Genomic DNA, 21,190 nt, shown 5'->3' with positions numbered 1-21,190 from the left:
AGGTCAGGAAAACCTATTTCACCACAATGTGGCTGAACCAGACCGCAGCAGAGCTCGGAGTGCTGGGGGATGGGAGGTCATGCGGATGGGTGGGGGATGGGAGGCAGAAAAGATTTGATTCTTCCTGAGCGTAAAACCAGCTGTCGGAAAACAAAAAACATTGAAAGGATTGTGTGTGAGCTCTGTGTCTCCTCCTGGAACCTCCTCCCATCTGCTGTGGTCTCATTCCTCACTGTCACACTCCCTGTGCCTCACGCCTGTCCCTGGGCACCAGCGAGTTTCCCTACGGAACACTTACTGGAGCTGTCTCCCCCAAACCTCCCATCACCACCAGAATTCTCACTGTGGGGGTTATCTAAGGACACATCAGGAGTAGACACGGTAAATATGCAGCCGCTGATGGAGTACAACAAAGAGATGAATGGCAAAGTCTGTTTGGTCAAGATCTGGGTTCTGCGGCAGGAACAGTGACTGGTGCCTGGGACTAGGAATTCACCTGCCGCCCCAGTGTCCTGCTTGGTGGTGATGCGCTTATCTCAAATGGATGGGGTGAATAGGGAATAACTTGGCTGGGCCTAACGCTGCCCCCGAAGCTGCCACTGGAATTCATAGCATTGGCCATTGTAAGCAGGCACTCTAAGGTTATCTGTCAACGTGGAATAACAGTCTTCTAAATCTGTTAGTTCTGAAAAGTTCTCAGCGTCTATTACCTCTTATATCGCTTCTTTTCTTTTTTCACTTGTCCATCCATCTAGGATTCTGATTTCACATATTTTAGATATTTTTATTGTTTCCCCATGTTCCTGTTAAGTTTTTTTTTAAAGCATCTTTTCTTTCCTTCTGGGCTGCTTCTGTGTCTCTCTTCCAAGTCACTAGAAAGTCCTCCTGCTGTCCATTACCACTGCTTACCTCCCCCGCTGAGTTCTTAATTGCTATCACCCTGGTTTTCAGCTCCAGGTGCTCATTTTATTCCTTCTTATGGATTCCAGTCCTCTGGTAAAATTCTCCACCTTCTCCATCCTTTTCTTGAACTTTTGTTTATTGGTATGTGTTAGATATACATAATGATAGCACTCGTCATAGGGAATTTGTACATGTACATGATGTATCTTATTTCAAATAACAGTTTCAAGCATTACAAATATTACTTTATAATAATAAATGGCTCTATCAATCAAGAGAATAAAAATTCCTGAAGTTATGGGTCAACTAACAGATTGTTCAAATACATAAAGTAAAATCTGATAGATCTGCATAAAAGAAATACACAAGTCCACAAATATAAATAAATAATTGATAAAAGCAAATGGACTGAAAATCAACAAGGGAACAGAAGACTAAGACACAGTGTCAACCCACTTGACCTGTGAAGAACACTGTGCTGAGCTAAATCTCCAGCCCTCTCACGTGTTTTTAGGTAGAAACCAGGGCTGAGGAGGTGGCCTGCACAGTGTGGCATGGGAGACACACACCATCCCCCATCCCATACATTGCCCTGTGTGTGTTTCCATCTGGTTGCCCCTAGTGGCACCCACAGCAGAGTGATAAGCACTCCCACAGACACATCATGATCCACCATCTCTGGCCAGGATGTCAGGCTGAGGTGCTGGCTTGATCTGTAGCTTCTACCCTTCAGACATCTTAGCAGAGACAGGAAAATCCAAATCCCAGACGTGAAGCTTGCAGAGACTAGACCTGCAGAAGTCGGAAGCTCCCAGGAGCAGAGGTCATAGCTGTGCTTCTGGAGTACAGCAGACATGCATGAGCCGTGTGCAACACAAAGCAGATGCCTGAGCTCATGGCCCTGAGATGGGACAATACCCTCAGTCCTTCATCCCCATCACGAGAATTTATCCTGGGCTAGTTCTCCTCAGAGCTGTGGTCACTGGAACCATGGTTATGGTGTGAAAAGGAAAAAGTTCAGGTACAAAGGAGGGAGCTGCTCCTGGGCCACAAGCAGTGACAGAGTTCAGGGCTCCCTATGACCCTCATAATGGCCGAGTCACTCAGTGGCTGCCTTTGTGTGGGGCCACGAGGCAAGATCTGTTCAAGACCTTTGTAAATTCAAGACCTGATTCCAGTTTCTGCAAAGAGCACCTAAACTTGTCTGCCCTCCAATTCACATAATGTAGAAATGTAGGGAACCCAACCACCTTATGTCCACCTCAACCTCTCCCACACTGACCTAAGTCCCCCAGCCCACCCGCTGTGACAGCTTCATCCTATCTTTATTCATGTTGCATTCTGCTTTGATTTCTTGCTTCTTTTGTAAAAACTTGTATTTCCAAAGTTTTTACCAAGATGAATTGATTAGTTAATCAAAGGCGAAGATTCCTAAAATTTGAGAGTAGAAATAAATTGAATACTTGAAAAAATTCTATTAAAAAAACCTTTAACCTGTACCTTGCATCATATGTGGAAAATGAACACAAAACATACTGCAGACCTAAATAGAAAACCTGAAACTATCTTCTTGAATATATAGAGAATATCTTTTTGACTTTATATGAACCAAAGATTTCTTGAGCATGACACGAAAACATGGTGCAGAAGAGAAAAGGGTAAGTTGGATCATACTTAAATTATGTTCATCACAGCTTTTTGTGATGTACCAAATAGCTGAAGTAATTCAAACATCCATCAACCTAAATACCCCAGGAGCAGGTTTTAGAAGTGTTACAGAATTTTTCATTTCACGATCTTGAAGAGAATAATTCCTAATTATGTGTAGGCATTCTGGCATTGAGTCTGATGGGTAAGGACTTGGAAGTGATTCTCTCTGCTGAACAGAGGTTAGAATGGGAAAGGCAGGAGGAGGTAGCCTTTTACTTAAACTGTAGCTCATTTTCTTCTGGGGCAGGTGAGATCAAACACTGTGCACCACCACAAAGAGCACTGCCCTTCCAGAAACCAGCTGGTCCTGTCTATGAGCAAGGTGTGTCCTTCCCGTCAGCATGAAGGATCCATGCTGTCCTCACCATGCTCCCGTGCCCTCCCATGCTGGGCTATGCTCCAGAGCTTCCTCACACCACATAACAATGAACGGTGCCAGTTTTCTCCCTGCACCATGGTGAGGATTAGGGGAGGCAGGTGACAGGACTGAGCAAATGTATGCAAAGACATGTTCCATGCCACTCTGCCACGTGTCACTTAGCATGCCACATGTCAGATGAGTAACCTCAGGTAAGTTTCTTAACTACTTGGAGCCTCAATTTCCCCATCCTAAAAATGGATTTAATAGCATTGGCCTTCCCGGGGGGAGTGTATAACTCCTTGCCTAGGAACAAGAGCTCAATTAGTAATAACTGTTATCATTATTAATACTCACATTGTGTGTGCCATAAAAATGCATATATTTACATTACAAATCAACCCCTTAAATGAATGCAAAGCAGCAATCAGATTATCTTAATTAACTTGCCATGCTCGAGAGGTAATAAAAAGAATGATATCAGCATTTTTCCTCAACGTGCCTGTCATAAATCAGGCCATGAGGTACGTGGTTTCTTCTGAGGCTGCTCTTGTCTCAACCCCCATGGGTGTGCAGGGCCAGCTGGACAGGGGAGTGGACGGATTCTCCGCTGCTCTGCCCTTGTGCCCTTTGCTGAGAGGCGGCTGCTCAGTCCCTGAGTTGTGTGATTATTACTCCAACCTTGCGGAACCTTGACATGGAGCAAAGGGTCCCGGGTTTTCATCAGGCACGGCCAGTGAGTCTCTCCACCTGACACATTAATTCCTGCCTTTTCCTGTAAAGATAATTCATGCTCCTTGGCAGCCTCGTACAGTACACAATGCTGGGTGCCAGGAATCTCCTGCAAACTTCGGCAGGGCTGCATTGTAATGTGCCACTAGATTAACCCAGCCATCTCAAATACATTTTTTAAAAGCCAAAGGTCTTTCCCATGAATAACCTGGCGAGTATTTGAGCTTCATGATAATTTTCCTCTAATGGAGTTTGGGAAAATGGAATGGGAGTTATTAGCTAGATTTATAAGGCTGTCTCCTGAGAACATAGGAATGAAGGGGCTGACCTAGCAGACAAGGTGTGTTGGTTATCTGCCTACCCCAGGAGAAAAACCTGGCCTGTGCTCTGCAGAGACAAAAAATAATCTCTACCCAACAACTGCTTTTCCTGTGCTCTCAATAGAGAGCCAGAGGGAGAGAGGGACAGAGGGCTCGCTGTGTCCCATAACTCAGGATCATTGCACACATTTCCTCCACACATTCACACCTTGGAGCCAAAAGACCATCATATTAGGGCTCTAGGTGGAGTGTGCACAAAACTCGGACCGTCTTTAGAGGAAGGAAAACCACGTCATCTGAGCTCAGATGCGCTTTCAAGAGATAGGTATTTTGTATGGGAAAGTGGACGTGCGGGGCTCAAAAAAAGAAAGCAGATTTCTTCAGTATGGAGTTGAGGTAGAATTGCTACCTATGGGAAAAGAGGCTTGGTGAGGCCTAAGCATGGAGCGAAGGAGCAGCTGAGGATATCACACGGGGTACTGGGCACCCTGGAAGGGATGGGGGAGCTCAGGGCTAGACAGGCCATTTGCCTCCCATGCATCAGGTGCCCGTGCAGGAGCTCAGGGCAGAGATCAGGCCAGGAGCCTTGGTAAGGCCCTTATTCTTGTTTAGTAACTTTGTCACTTCACCAGGGCTTTCGTGATAAAGTAACACAGACAACAGAACTGACTCTCTCACATCCAAGAGCGAGGTGCCAGCAAGTTTGGTTTCTCCCAAGGCTTCTCCCTTACCCTCTGGTGGCTGCGTGCTGGCCACATCTCTGTGCGTCCTTCCTCCCTATGTGTACATCTCTGACGCCCCTTCCTCTTCTTAGAAGGACACCCTCCTAGTGGATCAGGGCCACAGCTTATCAACTGATTTAAGCTTGATTGCCTTTATAAAGATCCTGTCTGAGCCGGGATTTAGCTCAGTGGCTCAAGCACTTGCCTGGTAAGTGAGGTCATGAGTTCAATCCCCAGTACCGAAAAAAAGAAAAAAAAGGTTGAAATTTCACAAACTTCATAATGATCTCTGGAGAAATAATTCTGTATACCTTACCACACTGAAAACACGTGGTATTACAGTGATTAAGTAGATGTTTGGGGCCAGGGTTATAGCTCAATGGTATAAGGGCCTGCCTGGCAAGCACAAGGTCATGAGTTCGATTCCTGGTACTAAAAAAAAAGAAAGAAAGAAAGAAAGAAAAGAAAAAAGGATCTCATCAGAAAATACAGTCTCTACTAGAGTTTGGGTGTTGATTGCACCCCCAAAGTTCCACATATTAAAACTTGGTCCACGAAGTGGCCGCAGGAGGTGGCCGAAATCTTAAAAAATGAGGCTTTGGGGAGGTCCTTAGCTCATTGGAGACATAGCCTTAAAAGGACTGTGGGGTACTGGGCTCTTGCTCTTTCTCTTTTGCTCCCTGTTCATGAGTTGAACACTTCACTTGCTGGAAGCCCAGAACAATTTGGTCCACTTCTTGTTGGACCAAATCATGAGTCAAAATAAGTCTTTTCTTTTTATAAGTTAATTATCTCAGCTATTTTGTTATAGTGACAGAAAAACTAACAGTTACATCCTTAGGTCCTGATGGCTGACTTCAGTGCATAAGTGCTGAGAAGTGAGTGCCCAATTCAAGGCCACACAGGAACTTTTAGAGTTGTTGTGATTATATCAGTAATGTGGAACTGCAGTGGTCCCAGCTTCCTGAGTTTTGCCTACAACAAAACCTCAAATTTTACCTATGAGATAGGTAGCATTATTATCCATCTTTTAGAGATGGGGAAACTGAGGTACACCATCACTAAGCAACTCCTCCAGACCACCTGCTGCTTGAGACTGCACTTCTGATACTACATCCTTCTGCCTCTGGTCCTGTGCTTGTTACTGAAAAGTGCAAAACACTGTGCAGGAACTAAAATAATAATGATAATTTTAAAAACTTGCCCACAGTCTCATCTATCTCCCTTAACAGTGCTGACATCTTGGCCAGTGGTTTGTGGGTGAAAAGGCCAAAGGAAAGGTACAGAAGTCTAAAGCCTGTGCTCACAGAGTATTCATGGGGATGAAACCCTGCCACCGTACAGAGCTGATCTGAGCGTGACACGCGGAATCCACTAAAAGCAAGATGGAATAATTATCAGCAGAATGCTAATAGAACGCTGGCTGGTAGAACAAAGTTTCCTTGTGTATCACCTGCATTTATTTCCTGTATTTTTCAATGTGCTGTCATGAGCATTTGGATACAGTGACCTCTGGGAGCAGACATGAGAACAATAAATGTCAGAAGAGAAAAATCAGGCAGTGCCCACTCAGAACAGCCCGGCCAGCCCGGGAGGAATTCTCCCAACGGGAAAGGACACAAAGACAGCAGACGCCGCAGTCTGTGAGGAAACTGATTGCAAACAACATCCTGAGTGAGCAAACTGACAAAGAGCCACCTCCCTAAAAGCAGCCCTGCATGGCCATTCAAATAGTAAAAATGACGCAGGCAGTTGGAAACAAAGTTCCAGCTTTCCGCTGGAGCTTCCTGACCCCGTGCAAACAGCAAGCCCGGAAGAGGAAGCTGCACTGCCCACGTCCCCGGGGGGCTTGTGGCTGCCAACTGTGCCAAGAGCCCTGAGAGCCCAGGGAGCTCAGATTTTGCCCCCTCAGTTCCCCCCACACACACACCCAGTGCCTGAGCAGAACCAGACAATGCATGGCTTCCTCCCCCAGCAGCCCAGGGTCTCGCCAAGCTTATGTTGCAGACAGCAAGGCTGCCCTGGATAGAGACCCACCACAGGCCTGGCTGGCAGCCGGGCAGGTGTCCCACCATGGGCCACCTGCTTCCTCCCGGGCTATGCAGCCAGGAGCCAGCGAGGTGGACACAATGGGCTGGACCTACGTCAGATTCTTGGGGGAAGAAAATTAGTCTTTGTGGAGCAGGAGATTGCGACAGGATATCTATAACTGTTTCCAGAGGAGCTGGGTCCACAAACCCTTCCCTCCCCAAGCGCTTCCGAAATGTGGCGCAACATGCCTGGCTCTTTAAATATCCAAACCCAGAATAAATGTGCATGCGGCATTTCCCCAGCAACGGGGCCACGAGACTGCCAGCTGAGTCACAGAGTCTGGAAATGTGTGAGCTGGGTGGCTTCAGAGACCAAGATCAACAAGGCAAGGCTTTGAGAGAAAGACCAGCGCTGAGGGCTCCTGCCCTGCGCAGGCACCCTGTCACCATGCTGGCAGCGTCACCTCACGTCACCTGCCCTCTCGGGATGTCACCTCTCTCAGCAGTGCCTTGGTGCGGTTACCCACCGGACCACCTGGTGCTTAATATTGAGATGCATTGTTTGTGGCAGAGCTGGGGCTAAAACAAGTCTGCAGACTGACTCTCTGGACCTGGTGATGTGGGTCCTGGAGATGGCTGTGCATTAGAAGTTGTTAGATGTGCTTTCTTTAAGATCCCTCCAAATAGATTGAGACAGGTTTCTGATAGTTCTATTGAAGTAGGGGCAGAAACCAAGGCCCCTTCAGCCATTCTTCCCTCTACCCCTGCCCCATAGACCCTACCCCAGGACTCAGGCTGTAGGCAGTGATTCTCAAGACACTGGAGCAGTTTGTACACTGCTAACTTGCACTTATCTGAGAATCCCTTGATTCACCATTATGTGAATCTGGCGAGAGAGGAAGCTTCTCTAGGCCCCTACCCAATCCTGCACCCAGCTCGGTTGGATGAGAAGTGACCAGAAGAGAAGGTCATTGGCAAAATGTACAGTGTAAGCCTAACTGAAAATTTCAGTTCTTTCATTCATTCAGCAAAAATGAACTGAGCACTTCTGATGTTTGGATCTTAAAGGTGTCCCAAGAAACCTTGTTAGAGTATCGGAGATGGTGAAAACCGTAAAATGGGGCTGATGGAACATCTCCCAGCCGTCAGGGTCGTGTTCCTTGTGGGGAGAATGAGACCGCAGACCTCCTTTCTCTTTTATTCCCTGTCCACAAAAGAAGCAATTTTGCTCCTTCACAGGTTCCTGCCATGATGAGCTTGCTCAAAGCAATGGACCAACAAATCATAGACTGAACCCTCTAAACCTGTAAGCCAAAGAGAACCTTTCCTCTTTATAAGCTAGTAATACCAAATATTCGCTATAATAACAAAAAGCCACCTACTACATCAGGTGTCAGCCTCAGTGACAGACACAACAGATATGCAGCAACACGATCTGTACTCCTTATTCTTCAGGAGATTATGTGCAAAATCTGGCACATAAACAAAAGACATTTATGAATGCTTGAGGTTAACTTTTTTCAGAGATTTCTAATTCAGGCCTCTACTCTCTAACAAGGAACTCAGGGATTCATGAAGTAACATTTGAAGAATCCAGACCTCATAGCTGGCTCTGGGGCAGGAGTGTGCTTCTGGATAAGAAAACAGCACATGCAAAGGTCCAGTGGCTATGAGGTCACTTCAGGGACAGTCACAGAGACTGTGAAGTGAGACACATCCCTTGCCACTGGCCAGGCAGCAGCCCTACTAGAAAGCATTGGTGCATTCAAGAATTGTAAGCTAACCTGGACCTGAATGGAATCCAGGTGGTGCTGAAGAAAGAGATTAGGCACAGGGTGGACTGGGCCCAGAGCTGGGAGGACCTGAAGTACCACGCAGAGGTGCTGTACTGCATTCTGCACATAGTAGGTAGCTGCTAAGAGGTGTTTGTTTGTTGTTGGCCTTTGCACTGAGCTATATTCCCAGCCCTTTTGAATTTTTTACTTTGAGACCCAGTCTCTCTAATTCAAAGCCTGGGTTCAAACTTGTGATCCCCCTGCCTCAGCCTCCAAGACTGTTGGGATTACACCTGTCCCAGATCCACGCACCACTATGCCCTACTAAGTGCTAACAGTTTTTGAGCAGTTAACAGCCAACTAAAGCTTTCAGCAGCTAGATCCAGCAAGGGTGTAAAGGTCTGATGGAACGGGACATGGAAGGCCACAAAGGTGCTCAGTGGATGACACCATCCACTTTGGAAAACAAGGGAAAGGAAGAGCAGAGAAGTTAGCAGGCCCAGGTTAGGTGCGGGGGCAGTCACGGACCCCTTTTGTGCACTCCAGGAGGCATGGTGGGGCTCCTGACGGTGGGTGGCCACATGGGAAGCATGATTTAGGCCCTGAGTGCTTCAGCCTTTGGGGACTTAGTGCAAAACCCCAGCTCCACCATCAGCAAGGCCTTGCCCACATCCCTGCACATGCATATGCAAAAACTGCAGTTTGCCGAGAGAGCCTGACACCACAGCAAGACAGTGGATTCCAGGGATGCCCACCCGCCGCTCCTCCACCTGATGCTGCTCCCCTCCTCTCCTCCCCAGGCAGCATGAGAGAAAGCTGCAAGTGAGGCTTCCTTGCAGCAAAAACAGCCCCTGTGAGAAGGGTAAGAAAAGAGAAGACTCCCCCCACACCCCGTATTTTCCAGCGAGCTCTTGCTCGTCAGGGTAAACAACACCAAAAATAATCATGGTTACTCCCCACTTGGAATATTATTATCTCAACAGTTGGTGGATATGAACAGTTTTTAAAACAGGCTTTCAAAACAAACCCAGGGAGAACATCTGTGGGGCCGCAGGCCTGGGAGTCGGGGAGGAAGGAAGCCGGGGAGCCCTCAGGTGTCTTCCCAGGCAGCCGGTCCGGCTCTGGCCAGGGGAAGGTGGCCGGGTGGCCAGAGGAACAGCCTGAGCAGGGGGAGGATCCGGCACACAAACAGGTCCTGGGAAAGATGAGAAACCCAACTTCTGAACACCACCAGGCACAGGTGAGCCCACAAAGAGAGGCCAGGGCTCCCGGAATCCAACTCCAGCCGGCCCTACGTCAGTCTGGAGTGCAAATGTCAGGTGTTATTTATGGCCTGAAGTTGAAATTCATGTTATTTATTATGATGTTTATAAAAATAAATCCTAGGCCCTTCCTTCCTTGCCCTTCCAGCTGGGTATGGAGAGGTTTCAGGTATATAACTTCTTCTCTTTGTTTAGCTTATTTGCCTTATAAAATTTAGCTAACGAGAGCAAGGATAAAAAACATTTATTATTTAAAAGTGAGGCTCAGGCTGAGGAAATCTCTGGAGCAGAAAGACAGCAGGGCTGGGTGATGGCCACCCACAGGGCAGCTGGGTCACCCCGTGGCTCCGGCTCCTTCTGGTCCTTCTTTCCTTCTTGTTGACCTGGAGCTGGGAGCAGCTTTCAAAACAATTCTTCAGAGGAGTCTTCCCGGGGGCTTTGTTTGTGGTCTTTGTGTGTGGTTATTTTTTCTTCTCAGTAGAGAAAGGATTTCCACAGGTAGAATCACTTCCTTCCTGCCCTCTATTCCACTGTCCGGGCCCCCTAAATAAACTTTATAAATGCTCCTCCTGCCTCTCTCTCCTTGGGGCTGCCCAGCAGATAAGGTGCTTGTGTGAGAACTGTACCGTGTGATTTCAGAATGAGAGGGGCAGGTTTGAATCCAGGGGTGATGCAGCTCTTACCCTGTGTTCTCCAATCAGTTTTATTGGTAATAAATGTGCTACCTTAATCTTGAAAAATCAAAGTGACTAATGATCCACAGGCTGGGCATCCACATAGACTGGAGAGCTAACAAAGGCAACAATAGAAACCTCGTCCGTCTAGAACCATCTTCTCGTCCTGCCTGGCCCACATGACCCTGCAGAAAGAACCCCACTCCACCTCAACCAGCCTCTCTGAACTGCATGCTGGCTCTCCTCTATCAGCAATGGGAAACAGCCGGCGGTGTGGGTGCTGGAGCGTGGGGCTTCTTGCAGGAGGGGGGTTCATCTCCTGCACATCTTTCCCCCCAGCGCTGCTGACAGGGGCCTACTCTCCCCGTCTGAGAATGAGGAAGAATTTTTGGAGTGCTTCAGGCTGTTAAAGGGAAGCTATGCAATTAGAGAAAATATAAGATAGTGTCTTTTTTTAATTTTTTAAAATTTTATTTAAAGAAAGACTAAACAAAACAGAAAATAGGTAGAAATAATACATACGTTCTGACAAAAAAATAAACAATAAGAAATCACTAGTTGATGTTTTCATATTGTTATTTTACAAATAGTTGTCCAAGATACAAAAATGGAACATGTAAAGTGGGAATTCAAACAGCGAGACTGCAAACAGTTCTGTTCAACTGTCCAACAAAAACTTAGTAACATGGCTGTCAATCCTATAAACATTTAAATATACATGCAGTTATCCATGTCTTCATTTATGTTTAGATTAAACAAACTAAAGCAGGTTAGAATCATTCTGAACAAAGAATAATAGTATTGCTGGATTTCACACCATGACACTCCATGATCAGCACTGGGTACTGTAGTGCCTTTTTTTTTTTTTTAATTTAAAGACTAAAAAAAACAGAAAATGGGTAGAAATAATACATAATTTCAGAGAAAAAAATAAACTAGTTGATGATTACAGATTGAAATCACTAGTTGATGATTACAGATTGTCTTCTTACAAATAGTTATTCAAGATACCAAAGTGGAGCTTATAAAGTGGGGATTCAAACAGTGAGATTGCAACCAGTTCTGTTCAACTATCCAACAAAAACTTAGAAATATGGTTATCAATCCTATACACTTAAACATACATGCAGTTATCCATATCTTCAATTATGTTAGGATTGAACAAACCCAAGCAGGCTAATATCACTCTGAACAAAGAATAATACTATTGCTGGGTTTCACATTATGACACGTCACAATCAGCACTGGGTATTTTAGTGTTTCTTTTTCTTCAGAGTATCTGTTCATTTCATCATGTGTCATAAGATCAGTTCTCATAAACTGTTTATAGATTCTACACTTGCAGGAGTCTTAACATGTATTTCTATCCTTTCTACATTAGAGGGAGAAACAAAACAAAGCAAGACAAAACAAAACATATTCCTATAAACACATGAAATGAAAAAGACATATAAGACCTTTGTACAAAGAGTTCTACCATGGTTCCTGTGTTGTCTCTTGTTATCTCCAATAGAATTGGATATATCATCAGACATAGTATAATTGAATATATCAGTACATAACAGTATGAATAAAAACACAACTTTGTATGTAGTATAGAACTTCAAAAACTGGCAGTTATCAAACCAGAATGTGTATCATAGAGTCTTGTCATCTTCAGTGTAGTTGCCTATACTCTCAGACTTGATATTATCCATCATTATCAGTTTGAATAAAATCTTCTCTGCCTCATTTCTGTTAGGCTCTTTTTTTGCCATCAGTTGTGTGCTTATCTTCTTCATTCTGTTTTCTGCTCCATTCATTGAGGCCTCTCTGCCACTGTTCCTGGAATCCTAGTACTTTTCTTTCTCTCTAGAATGCCCTGCAATATTCTCTGTAGAGTTGGATTGGTGGTTGCGAATTTCCCAAGTTCCTCTTTGTCTTGGAAGCATTTTGTTTCTCCATTAATTTCTAGAGACAGTTTATCAGGGTATATCAATCAGAGGTTATTTTCTTTCAGGGCTTGGAATATTTTGCTCCATGCTTGATGGTTTGTGTCGAGAAGTCTGCCGTTATTCTGAGGGGCCTTCCTTTATAGGTTATCTGTTTCTTGTCTCTAACAGCTTTTAATATTCTGTTCTTATATTGAATTTCTGGGATCTTGGTTAATTTATGCCTGGGTGTAGCTCTGTTTTGGTTGTAGGTGGCTGGAGTTCTGTATGCCTCATATATCAGAATATCATTTCCTTTCCCTATGTTTGGGAAGTTTTCCTTAATTATTTCTGTCAATAACCTTTGTAGTTCCTTTGTTTGTACCCTTGTTTCTTCATTCACATTCTTTTTTTTTTATTAATATCAGTAGCAGGGATCGAACTCATGACTGCCTGCTTGCAAGGCAGGCACTGATGCTGCTGAGCTAAATCCCCAGGCCCCCATTCACATTCTTTATTCTTAAGTTATAGATCCTCTTGTCATCTTCTAGCCTTTGGATTGTTACTGCTTGTTTCCTTGTTATTTTTAAAAGGTTTTCCCTTTCATTATCCCACATTGCAAAACTGTCCTCCAGTTTGAATAATCTATCCTTAATTTCTTTTGAGCTGATTTGCCATTTTTCTACAGAGTTTTTAATTTCCTGGTAATCTCTTTGAATCTGCTTCATGTATTCTATATTTTCGTTATATTCTTCATCAAATGGTTCTCTCCTTTGTTTGAGTTCCTCCCTTCTTCCATCTGTGTCTGCTTGAGGGGTGCTTAGTATCTATTTTATTAATCTTCTTATATCTTGCTTTATTTAGCTAAATATTTCACTTTTCAATTTATCTTTGAGGTCCCAAATATATCTCTTTATGTCCACGGTGCCATGTCTGATATTGCATGTTTGCTGTTCTCATTCTGCTTTGTATTTAGCTGTCCTGGGTCAATGTCCTCAGGGTTGGGATCTGGGAACTTTTTGTTGTTGCTTCCTCTTCCCATCTTTTTTGCCTCTTCCAGGAGGCCCCAGTTTCTTTTCTTTGTTGATTACAATTCTTCTGAAGTGTGCTGGCTAGATGACCCTTCCCACTGCCATGTGCTAGTGAGTTGCAGACAGGGACAGCATGTGCTGGCCCCTCCCCTCTGGATCAGTCAAACTGCTGTGGCCTGCACTGTATTACTTTGTGCTGACTCCCTTCGGGTCAGTCAAACTTCTGAGGCCTCACTGGGTTAGTGTGGTTAGTGTGCACCACCACTGTAGGGACCTGATTTCGGATAACCTATTGGGTCTCAGCCAGATCATGTGACCCAGGCCTAGCTCACTCCACCAATCCTGTTCAGGAAAGGAACAACTGACTGAAGTCACTGCTGCCCCTTGTACTTGTCAGTCCTGCCCGGTCCCAGAATGTCATCCACTGGAGCCCCCCTTTCTGTGGAATGGCTCCACTCCTGTCACTCACCACAGGTCGATGCTGGGACCCTGCCAACTCAGCTCTCTGTTCAGCTCACAGACCCCTGACCTCAGTGTGACTGTGCCTCCAGTGAGCCAAAGTGGCAGGACCTCAGACAGCTCAGCAAGTTGCCCGCTGCGGCAAGAACACTGAACCTGTAGCTGTTCCAATAATAGCACCAGTACTGTATGTTTGGATGGTTCTTCTCACCTTAATTTTTTCTTGGGACGATAGAATTCATCTCCCTCTGTTTGGGGCTCCCCACTCTGTATTATGTTGAACTCTAAGTTGACCATCTCAGGGAGCCTCTGTAGCCAGCTGTTATCCGTCCACCATCTTTGGTAGTCAAGATGGTGTCTTTTTTTTGTATGATAATTAAAATTTTCCACCAAATTAGTAACAGGAGTAACTTCAACTCATGATAGCAACAGGGTAGTCTCACTTCTGTGAGCACGAAAGAAGCCAGATACACCTGAGTACTTCAGATAAGGTTATTCATCTATGTACTTCAAAAAAAGACAAAACACAAACTAATCCACGTATCTGGGGGTCAGACTAGGCACCCCTGGGGTACTGACTGGAAAGGAGCACCAGGGAGCTTTCTGAGTGTTTGGTCTGAGTAACGGTTACCCTACGATAGTGTAAGTCATTGAGCTACGTAACTCATGCATTTTATTGCACGTTGGTACAGATCAAATCAAAGGTTTCCCAATTGCAGTGCATACATGTATGAGGTTCCTGTTGCTGCTATAATACATTAGCATAAATTTAGTGGCTCAAAACATTGCAAATTTACCAACTTATGGTTCTAAAAGACAGAAGTACATGGTGATACACCGACAGGGCTGTTTCCATTCTGGAGACTTCAAGGAAGGAAACTGGTTTTCCCGCCTTGGCAGGTTTTAAAGTCAGCTTCTCTGCTTGGTTCATGGACGCGTCCCTGAATCACTTGGACATCTCTCTTCATCCGTCACACCACTGAGGCTGATGGGCACAGAGTTCTTTGACCTCCTTCACAAGTTTCCCAGCCTCTGGCATTGTTATAGGAGCACAAGATAGACTGTGACTGTGGTACTTCCTCATCTGGATACAGTTTCCACCTGAGAGCAGAGAGGGGTGACCACCTGGGCCATTCCCAGGAAGGCCCATCTGTCAGGTTCTCGTTTCCTGAAGGGGCCCACAGTCCTCCTGAGGAGCTAGGAAATGGATGCTTTTCCCAACCACACTTGTTGGTTCTGGGATTCCAATGGATTGGGCTGTTCTGCTTTGTCCAAGTAGCTGTCTTTCTCCCTTCCCTCCCACTGTGAGGATGCTGCTCACTGTGCTCCACAGGAGTGTGGAGCCAGCCTAAGCCTGTGACCTTGCCCTGCCCCAATTGCACAAGCTAAGACCCCGGATGGAAGTGGGGTGTCCGCATGCTGGTTCACACCAGATGGGCTGACACAGGTTTCTGTCCCCTTCCTCATGAGCTCAGGGGGAACCTGCTTCTCTGTGACCTCACTAACAGAGCCCCTATGGTCCCACTCCCCATGCCATCACCCTCAGTGCTGCCAAGCAACGTATGGTCCTTCAGGGGTGACTGCTGCTCATGAGCACTGTGGCTTCTGAAAGCAGGGGAGATCCCTGCAGTGCGGCACAGCTGCTCCAGCGCCTGGAGATGCATGCTCTCTGCAAACAGAGCTGCCCGCCTACCTCCTGCCCTTTTCTCCCTGTCCTCTGTAGCTGACCAGTGGCAGCCTTTTTTTCCCCCTTTTTCTTTTTAGGGTACTGAGGATTGAAACCAGCACCTTGGCAGTGAGATATGTCCCCAGAGCTTTCTATTTTTGTTTTGATACAAAGCCTCACTAAATCACTAAATTGCCGAGACTGGACTTGAATGTGCAATCCTGCCTCCCAAGAGTGTTGGGCTGTAGCTGTGAACCAGCACGTCCAGCTCAATGGCATGTTTTGACAGTAAATTTGTTTAGCACACTCCAAACTCCCCAAGTCTCTAGTCAATGATGTTTCCTTCCTTTCCTCAAGTGAGGTTCTCCTTGGCATCCCCTAAACATTTTCTGTGATTTAGTGGCAACTGTTTGTGCTCCTTAATGATGTAAAGGCGTTAGGGTACATATCTAGATGTCCCCCAAAGCCTTGTGTGCTCATAAGTGGGGTTTTGGTATGTGACACTAGATCAGTCCATCCACTGGTTTAGCCTAGCTCTGGCTGTGGGTGATGGATTTACTTAAAAGGGAAAACCCACCCTGGGTATGGCTGGCACCAATCAGGCTTGTAGCCTGAATGGAGTCAAAAGGCAAAAAGACTGAAATTATGTTGCTTCCTATCTGCCCTACCATGGACTGTTTCTCCCCTGCCATGCCTCTCTGCCATGTCTTGGAGACAGCCAACTATGGACTGAAACCTCCACAAACTCTGTGCTCACATAAACCTTTCCTCCTTTATCTTGTAAGTGTTAGGTATTTTGTCCCACCAACTGGGAAGTAACTAAGATAGAGGGAAAACCAGAGGCAGGACATGAATGCACCACAAACCACAGGCCTCCTCAGCAGGCCTGGACAGGCGGGCAGGTGTCCACCTTCACGCGGGAGGAACCAAGTACCCATGGAGCAGTTGGAGGCTCCAAAACTAGACCTGCAGAGAACAAAAGGGGATGCATCTGTTTCCTGCCCCAGTGAAGGGCCACAAGCTGATGGCTCGTGACCAAAGTGGCCACAGTTCTTGAGACTACAAATCTGAAATCAAGATGCGGCAGATTTAATTCCTTCCTGGAGCTTCTCAGAAGAATCCATTCCATGATATTTCCCCAGCTTCTGGTGGATGTCACAGTCCTCGGTGATTCTTGGCTGGCAGCAGCATCACCCAGATTCCTGCCACCACTACCACAGTGTCCCCCTCCCCGTGTCTCTGGGTCTAAATGTGCCCCTTCTTGTAAGGACTCTGGTCCTATTGGGTTTTGAGTCTGCTCTAATCCAATATAACCTTGTCTAAATTTGACTGCATCTGCGAAGACCCTAGTTCCAAATAAGGTTGCATTTACACATTTCTAGTGGAATTTTACGGGAACCCCATTCAACCCAGCAGAAGCAGAAAGGGAAGGGAAGTGAGGGAGGCAGAAAGGAAGAAGGAGGCGGGGGAGGACAGAACAGGAGAGAAGAGAGGAGAAGATGAGGAGAATGAAAGGGGAGGGAAGAGGGGAAGAGAAGGGAGGAGAGAAGGGGAGGGGAGGGAAGAGGAATCTGAGGTATAGTCAGGACATAGGCAGGAAAAATGAGACCAAAGGGAAGGTGTGGGGTTTTGTGGCTTAAATCTGAGGTGTTCCCTGAAGATTTGTGTATCGAGAGCCCAGCACAGCAGTGCTGTGACAGGCTTAGAGGTTCATAGCAGGAAGCATTCAAACTCTCAGATAAATGGTACCAAGAAAATGGCCTTGCCTTTCCTGAACAGAGAAGGGCCCTGCTCCCCACACCTTCTCCAGGTGCTATCTGGACAGAGCTGCTCTTAGTCTACAGCAGCTGGTAGACAGGGCGCCTCCTTTGGGCATCCAGTAGGCCCCCAAAATAAGGACCTGAAGTTAGTCCAGGCCCATGGAGCTGGTCCTGTGTGTGGGTATATTGTAGTCAGGTTTTACAAGGGAATAGATTTAATATAGGACACAATTTATAGGATTATTTTGTAAGAGTCACCCAAAAAGTCAAATGCAGAAAAGTGCAGAAAAGATCTGCTCATGCACTAGAGATCCAATGAATCCAGCTGAGGGCCTGGATCTCACGATGATGTCCTCCACGAGTCCAGCTGGAAGCCCAGAGCCCACAACGTCTCATGCAGATGTGTTCAAGGATCTTCACTGGGAAGGCCCACAGCTCAGTGGTAGAAGCTAGAAAGTCCTCCCCAGCAGGATGTAGGATCTGCGCCAACAGGTCAAGGGAGCCAGGAAATGATGCAAGGACCAGAGCGCCCTCAGGAGAACCGCAGCCATCCTCAGTGACAGTGAGCAACCCAGCCCCTCTGATGATAACAGCTGGGTTCATATTAGGAAAATCAGTGCAAGAAGTTTCTCCAGGAGAAGCAACAGCACGCCATCCCTTCCAGTTCTGCTTTGTGCTGTTGGCAACAATCCTCAGATGGGTCTTCCACACCCAGCACCACACTGGTTCAGTTCAGCTGGGTGTTACAAGTCAACCATCGGTTAACCACCACAGGGTTTGGGTGAGCATGTCATGGAGATACACATCTCCACCCCCAGCTGGTCCCCTAGACCTGTCCTCCACATACCCAGCCCCACGAGCATCCAGAGTCATCCTCCTTCTAATACAGGCCAAGACAAAGAAGGGACACACGGCAGAGTCATGAGGCTCATCCTACCCCCTGGTGCCCTGTGCCCTCTGGCTGATGTCATGCCCACGCGCTGCTGTCCTAGACGGTCCCCTGGCTCTGCTTACTGTGCTCCTCATTCCTGGGGGGCTACCTTCTCCCCAGCAGTGTGCCTCCCCACTTCTGCTCCTTCCTGGCCTTTCTGTCATTGCTGCTGGGACACTTCTGTCATAAGGATCCTACCTGTCCCTCGTCTGCAACCATAATGCCTGGCAACCACGCAGGGCGGATGTGGCCCTGCTGTGTCTCAGGACCCTCGAATTCACTCCCCAGACCTGCTGCCCCTGGTTAGCACCTTGGTGTGTGCCCTGCCCTTAGCCCCACATCCCATCTCCACAGTCACCTGCTACCTGATCCCCTCCAGCCCTTTCCTGTTCAATACCCAGGACTGTCCCTTGAAAACATATCTGATTGCTTCATTTTAGCCAAGTTTTACAATATCTGGAGGCTTCAAACAGTCATTTTTGGATTTCCCTTTGCAAACAGACTTTCCTCAATCTGGTTTCAGCAGCCTCTCTCCCTCTCCCTCTCTCCCTCTCTTTCTCTCTCTCCCTCTCCCCCTCTGTGTGTGTGTTACTGGGAACTGAACCTAGGACCTTAACCACTGAGCTACATCTCCAGTCCTTCTTTAACTTTATTTTAAATTTTGAGGCACAGTGTCTCTAAGATGCTCAGTTGTTCCAGCGGGATAGAACTTACACTCTCCCTTCCTCAGCCTCCTGGAGTGCTGGGACTACAGGTATGTGCCACCATTCCTGGCTCAGCCAGACTTAAAACCTCAGGTCCTTCACCACACGTCTACCTGTGTGCTTTGTCACAATCATCTACAGGATGCCTGGATTTTCACTTTGAAATCACACAGGCACTGATACCATTTCCTAATCATGTCATGTACATGTCTCTGTGCTTTTCCTTCTAATTTCCCCACTGTTGGGACTAGCTTTCTCCTGTTTAGTCCAGCAGAGTCCTCTCCTTTCTTTGAGACCTGGCTCGACAGCGCCTCTGCTGTGAAGCCCTTGCTTCCAGGCAAAGTATCTCACCCGGATTGTGCACTGCTCCTACCCTGAGCCACCGACAGCTCCTGGAGGTGGAAGCCATTCATAACTGATGTGCACCAATGGCCTGAGCAGGAGCCATGCAGCTGGTAAAGAGGTGAGCACGCCAGCAGTGTTCCCAGTCTCTGCTGGGACCTCCAGTCCCCAGAGCCTCAGAGCTGTGCCTGGCCAGAGACACTCTGGGTGCCCATCAGGCCCCAGCCCTAGCTGGGCAACGTCCCCAAGAAAGGAAGAGTTGCTTGATGTCCTACAATTGCTACTGACACTCACAAGTGAGCAGTTACATAATCAGAGAGACCTGGCCACCGCTCCCACTTGGAGTGAGAAATGGAGAGAGGAAAAGTCAGGGGGAGAATCACCTGAGAAGGGGCCTAGGGATCCACCTCCCCACTCCCAGTCTGTGTCTTCTCCCAGTCTTGGGGATGGGGTTCACTCCCAGGGGGTGCCTTCCCTTCCATGGGGAGGATAAAGGATCAAGCAGAGAGCATCGTACTTCTAGTTGGGGGAGTTACATCCTCCCACTGTCCCTGCTGGAAGAAGGAACATTCACAGTCCAAAGGCTTCTGCACAAATCTGACATAACCCTCGCAGCAATTCCATTTCTTAGAGGATTCCAGCATGGCTTGGAAGGTTTTCTTTCCCATTTTTTTCTCCCTCCCGCCCACTCCAGTTTAAAAAACCGAGTATTTGGGAAATTACCTCAGAGAGTCATGCCACCAACAGCAAATGAAAACCATCTGGACAGATAAAACAGTTAGGAGCTTTTGTGGCCCAGCGGGCCGAGATGTGTAGCTCATTCAGTCTCAGAGGGGCCACTTTATTCCCGAGTTTCTTTTTTCTCTCTCTCTCTCCCTAACACAGAAGAAGGCTCAGTCAGCTCATAGGAAACAGGAAGGAACCCGTTGTTTTAAATAGCAGACAGCAGAGAATTGACCCATTATGGTCTGTTCATTCAGCCAGTGACGGCAGAAGGCTGACCACTCACCCCCGCATTCCCAAGATGCCGGGCATGGGGCATGGCTTTGCTCAGACTCTGGGAGAATCCAGTCCAGGTCCTCTCAGAGGGAATTGGTGATGCCTTGGGCTTTCATTTTACTAAAGACTTTACTACACTGCTGTCTTTGAAAAAAAATAATAAGACAAAAACAAAGCTTCAGTAAAAACTTTTAAGAATACCAGGAAGCCAGACAACATCCTGTGCTTCCCTTCCTGCCCGCTCCACTCCAAGGCCTGCAAATGCGGCCCAAGCCTCCTTGCTTATCTTGGCAACAGTGGTTTTTACTTTTCTGGGCTCTAGAACAGTTGGCCTAGTGGTGGCGACCGCAGGGCCCGAAGTCCCCCAAAACAAGGCAAAGGCAGGCGGGGAAGCCCCTAACCCACTTAGTTCACCCCACCCAGCAGTGTTGGACCCAAGAGCCCAAAGGTAATGATCTTACATTCACCTTCATGACAACAAAGCACACAGATCAGGCCTGCTGGAAGCCGAATTTCATGTTTTAAAAGTCCTTTGTGTTGTGTCAGATGTTCAGATCGGGTGCTAGGCCTGGATGGGAATGCAGGGTGACCAGAGGAGGAGGCCCCGGCCTGACATGGTTCACATCGCTCTCAGTGGCCTGTGTCCTGTCACAGCAGAGCCACAGATGAACCTTGGAATGGACCTTCTGCAGCCATCTGCAGCCTCACACTCAGGCTGTCCTGACCAGGCTATCGCTGCACTCTTCAGACAGTGGCAGAGCCCCAGGGAGGATGGCGTCCCCCACCCAGGGAGCCTCCCACGGCTCTTGGAGCCACTGCATTCCTATTTTGACCTAACACAGAAGGTGACTCCTGTCACCAAGAGGAAAGATTGGGATGCTCTTTGGGGCAGCCTTATGACT

The 21,190-nt window shown here is 47.1% G+C and overlaps 1 long non-coding RNA gene across 1 annotated transcript; it reads right to left on the bottom strand.

Moving 5' to 3' along the window:
* Positions 1 to 17,509: 17,509 nt before the first annotated feature.
* LOC134477005 (uncharacterized) lies at positions 17,510 to 20,557 on the bottom strand. The gene is made up of 2 exons (XR_010048876.1): positions 20,013 to 20,557; positions 17,510 to 18,048 (listed from the first exon to the last, which is right to left on the bottom strand). It is a non-coding gene; the product is annotated as an uncharacterized LOC134477005 (long non-coding RNA).
* Positions 20,558 to 21,190: the final 633 nt, after the last annotated feature.

The sequence above is a fragment of the Cavia porcellus genome, unplaced genomic scaffold (assembly GCF_034190915.1).
Source record: "Cavia porcellus strain 051 isolate PalLab524CR breed Dunkin Hartley unplaced genomic scaffold, mCavPor4.1 scaffold_7, whole genome shotgun sequence".
NCBI classification, from domain to species: Eukaryota; Metazoa; Chordata; class Mammalia; order Rodentia; family Caviidae; genus Cavia; species Cavia porcellus.
This window is presented reverse-complemented; position numbering and strand designations above follow the sequence as displayed.